The sequence below is a fragment of the Vespa crabro genome, chromosome 13 (assembly GCF_910589235.1).
Source record: "Vespa crabro chromosome 13, iyVesCrab1.2, whole genome shotgun sequence".
Lineage (NCBI taxonomy): Eukaryota > Metazoa > Arthropoda > Insecta > Hymenoptera > Vespidae > Vespa > Vespa crabro.
Genome location: NC_060967.1, coordinates 765,001 through 770,000, shown reverse-complemented (window position 1 = coordinate 770,000; position 5,000 = coordinate 765,001). Strand labels below are relative to the sequence as shown.

The window sequence follows — 5,000 nt, the reverse complement described above, 5'->3', positions numbered from 1 at the left end:
GATGATGGCGTACCTGATAAAATATTCCTTCGAAGTATCCGTCAATGTGGGATCGACGAGTGGCAAAGGGGGATAAAGGGAAAGGGTAGAGGGTTTTAGTTGGATGAACGATATCTATAATATTGGCTCTAATATAGAAAACGAAGTTAATGATCGTTCTGTAAAATTATCGATAGATCATTTTCGACAATCTATCGTACGAATAATATCAAATAATATAAAAAAGGAATTGAAAAAAGGAAAAAAAAATGTTTTAAAAATTAAATCCCATTAATCCTTATAATTATACTTATTATTATTATTATTATTATTATTATTATAATACTATCGATTGTTTAATTAAGCCGACATAATTTATTATCAATTTATATATTTATTTTATATATTAAGATATTTTTATATATTATATATATTCATATAACATGCGTATAATAAAAGGAAGATAAGAAGAAAATATATCGATACGTTCGTGGAGCTCGTTTATCGAGCGCAGTTTCGATGTCGACCAACTGGAAAAGGAGTAAGGGAAGAAGGGTGAAGAGGGGAAAGGGGGATGCCAAGGGACGTTGGCATTTGGTTTAAATGATTTCATCGAACCCATAAGAGGTCCAGCAGCAGCATCCAATGTTGGTTCGTTCAATGTGCATTGAACGCCATAATCGAGTGTTATCGCCAGAAGGGCGCCGTATAACTTATTGCCGTCTTGCTGGTGACTTTTCTTTCGTCCAGTTCATTCGTTCAGTTCATTCGAATGGCATGTAAGATAAAGAGAGAGGGAGAAAAGAAAAAGATAGAAAGATGGATAGATAGATAGATAGATAGATAGATAGATAGATAGATAGATAAAGTTGGATGGTATGATGTGCGGACCATTTCTCTGTAATCATTATTAAATACCTACTATTAAGAACTTTCATTGTCACTTTTTAATAAGGATATTAATTAAATCGTCGATGATTAATATTAAATGTTAAAAGGAAAATAAAAAAAAAAATTTGTCAATAGTCGTTAAAGAAATCGACTATCAATCGATTAACAAAAGTAATTTTTTATCGTTTTTCGAAAATTGAAAAAATATTAAAAATTGAAAGAACAGAAAATCCACTATCCATCATCCTATCCTATTCATCCTTAAATAGAACCAGTTCTATAGGGGAAACGTTTATATGATATCTTTGAAGAATTCGAAAATAAATTTGAAAAAGTTCGATAAAAAAAAAATTCTATTGTTTGATAGGAACAATTAAGAGATTGGAGAAGTGAGATGGGGTTGTGAGGTGAGGTGAGTGAGTGATGTAGGTAGGGTAACGAAAATATAAGCGAGAGTTGGAATTAAATTGGTTTAAACCGTTCAATTCGAATATTAACTGAATATGATTCCAAGGATGGGATGATGGTGGGTGATCGATAGGGAGGTGGGAGGTTGATAGGAGGGTGAGAGGATGGAAATAGCAAATTAATTATCCATCTGAACTGCTGTTGGTTCATGGTTAGATGCAATCACGATCGACGATGATTCAATTGGTTCGTCGTTTCTATCAGCAGAAATAACTACAGCAACAGCAACAACATAACTGCATATAAATCTCTCTCTCTCTCTCTCTCTCTCTCTCTCTCTCTCTCTCTCTCTCTCTCTCTCTCTCTCTCTCTCCATTCTTTTTTTCTTTTTCTTTTTCGTAAAATCGTATAAAAAGTTTCATCTTTGACGCGAGAAAGGAAGACGACTGACGAATAATGTCTACCACCTACAATCTACGTTATATTTCGAGGAGAAAAGAGAATCGGAGTGCAAAAAGAGAAAAAGAAAGAAAGAAAGAAAGAAAGAAAGAAAGAAAGAGAAAGAGAGAAGAATCAGCAGACGTGGTTGAGAAGACGAAGAAGAAAGAAAAAAAAAAAGTAAAGAAAAAAGATGGGTCGTTGCTGCTGCTACTGGCTGCTGTTGCTGCTGCCAACGTCGTCGTCGTCGTCGTCGTCGTCGTCGTCGTCGTCGTCGTCGTCGTCGTCGTTGTTGCTGCCGGTCTGGCGCCGTTCGTCCAGAGAAGTTCACGCCATGTTTCCTTTTTCTTGTTGCTCTTATCTCCTTTTTCTCTCATTTCTTTCTCCTTCCTTATATTCTCTTTCCTTTTTCGTACCGTGATTACATCGGACATAAGACACCATTCTTACACGCTAAGACGATGTATTTCGATTTCCTTTTTATTTTCATTCCATTTTCTGTCTTTTTTTTTCTTTTTTTTCTTTTCTTTTTATAAGTATTATTACAGTGATGTGTAATAATAATAATGATGATAATAATAATAATAATAATAATAATAATAATAATAATAATAATAATAATAATAATAATAATAATAATAAGATAAGAATAATAAAGAAAACGTAACCATAAAATAATATTACAATAATACTATCATAAAAATGAATTAATAAATGAACTAAATACCATTTACGTATTTAATAGACATTGTTATTAACAAAGATATTTAATGTTGAAAAAAAAAACGAAATGTAAAGATAAGAGTACATATATGTATATATGTATATATATATATATATATATATATATATATATATATATATATATATATATATCAATACATTGCAAAAATCTAAAGACATGACAATTACATTGAAATGTGTAGGAGAAAAAAAAGAAGAATAAAAAAACGTATATAAAAAGAATATATATATAAACAACAATAATAACAATAAAAATTATTTCTATTTCGTGTTCCATTCTATTCGTATATAATAAAAATCTATTTATACGATATAAATATAAAATATGTTTATATATAAATATTTGTTTGATCCTAATCAACGTAATAAAAAATAATTCACGAAGAAATTGGCGAGTAATATTTAATAGTAGTTGTACGGGGCTCTACAATTTTGTACATAAAAGATACGATGACAAATCCTCTCTCTCTCTCTCTCTCTCTCTCTCTCTCTCTCTCTTTCTTTCTCTGGGAACTAATTACAGGTCTGTCTTTGTTCCAGCACGGTTCAAGACTTCGTTAGAATATAATTTGCATATAACAGATCCCACGTGGTAGGGTGGGGGTTAGTGCTGGTGTTGGTTGGTGTATGGCAGAGGGGTTGAGGGAAAGATGTGAGACCAACGAAGGAAAGGCAACATACATTCACGCATAGCGTTTAATTAAATCTAATCGGCTACCCCTTGACACTACGTCCAATTTCTTAAACGTAACATTCTCGACACGTTAACTTCCATGTTCTCTCTTTCTTTCTCTCTCTCTCTCTCTCTCTCTCTCTCTCATCATATATATATAATTAATACTATTATAGATATAATTAATACCATTTTATATACATATATATACAATTTTTTATTATTATTATTATTATGTAGATATATATATATTTTTTTTTTTTTTTTTTTATTACTATTATATAGCTGTATATAAATTTATTAATTTTAATAATGATTGAATAATAAGGATAAAAAAAAAGCAAAAAAAAAAAAAAAAAGAAAGAAAGAAAAGATATCTCCTATGGTCAATCGTATAATTAATAACGAATAAAAATGGATAATAAATTAACACGATTATAGAGTGATATTAATTATGTCGCCTTAACTTTTGGCATTTTTTATTCACATATAATCATAGTAATCAATCGTTAAAGATATTTTTTAATTTACTTCGTAATGTACCATGATAGAATATTAATTCTTTTAATATTTTAATCGTAAATTAATCGTTAGATTTTCTTTTCTTTTCTTTTTTTTTTTTTTTTTCTTTTTCATTTTTTCCCTTTCATGTGAAAATAAAACCGTGAGAAAGTTTTACCATGGATAAATGAAAATCTCTCGCGACGTAATTCGAATGTAATACTTGAATTAATTTATGATTTAATTAATTAATTAATGATCAAATCGATTTCACGATAATCAATAAATATCTTCTTCTTCTTCGGAAATAGAAGAAGAAGATGAAGATGACAATCATTAGTCATAGACATTGACGTTCGATTGAAAAGAAAAAGAATAGAAAAGAAAAAAGAAAAAAAACTTCGATCTAATTAATTTAATTGAATATTTGAATCGTATAATTCACGTTTCTACGATCAACTAACTATCCTATCAACTAACTGTCATTATTACGAATAGAGAAAGTTAGTTTAAACGTATGTTAATTATTCATACCTAAACATACTCGTGAAAGTTTCGTTAGTATGATCATTCGAACTCTAGTTTACTTGTATATATATATATATATATATATATATATATATATATATATATATATACATATGTATGTGTATGTGTTAACGTGTAACTGATGTTTCTGATAGTTCGAATATACTTTAGATACAATGATTAAAACGATCTATGTATTTTTAAAAGTCGTAATTAAATCTATTAATATCTGAAGATTTTTTAAAAGTCGTAATTAAACCTATTAATATCTGAAGAATTTTTAAATCCATTCAAAATAAATTATTAGACATAAATATTCAAATCTATTAGTGTCGTTTTAATTGACATATATTTTCTCGTTAAACGTTAATTGATTTAGACTAATTAACCTCGTGCAATAATATACGTGGTATGTTAAAAGAAAAGAAAAAAAAAAATAAATAAATAAAACGAAATGAAAGAGATATATACGAAGGCGTGATGATGCTATAAATTACGTGACAAATAGACTGAGAGAGAGAGAGAGAGAGAGAGAGATGCTTTCTTAATTCGTTTAATTTTACTGAGACACGCTCGCAAAAGAGAGTTTTCGAGAGTTTTATATATCGCCTTTGCTGTCAGAGACTATTCGAATCAATTGCGTAGGTCAAGTGGTATCATTTGCAAAGTATTATTACGTCTAACGTCGTTCATATTTATAGTTCGTTAAAAAACAATGAATGTTTAATCGATATGTTTGTTGACTATATATATATATAATATATATATTTAAAGATTTTGTATTTCATTATCTAATCTTATACGGTATATAAGAAAATAAAATAAAATAAAAAAAGAA

General features: G+C 28.9%; 1 protein-coding gene across 4 annotated transcripts in view; it reads left to right on the top strand.

Annotated features, from left to right (window-relative positions):
* Window positions 1-5,000, top strand: part of LOC124428630 (glypican-6) — a 112,502-nt gene that overhangs the window by 69,859 nt on the left and 37,643 nt on the right. The gene's annotated exons all lie outside the window — the stretch shown is intronic.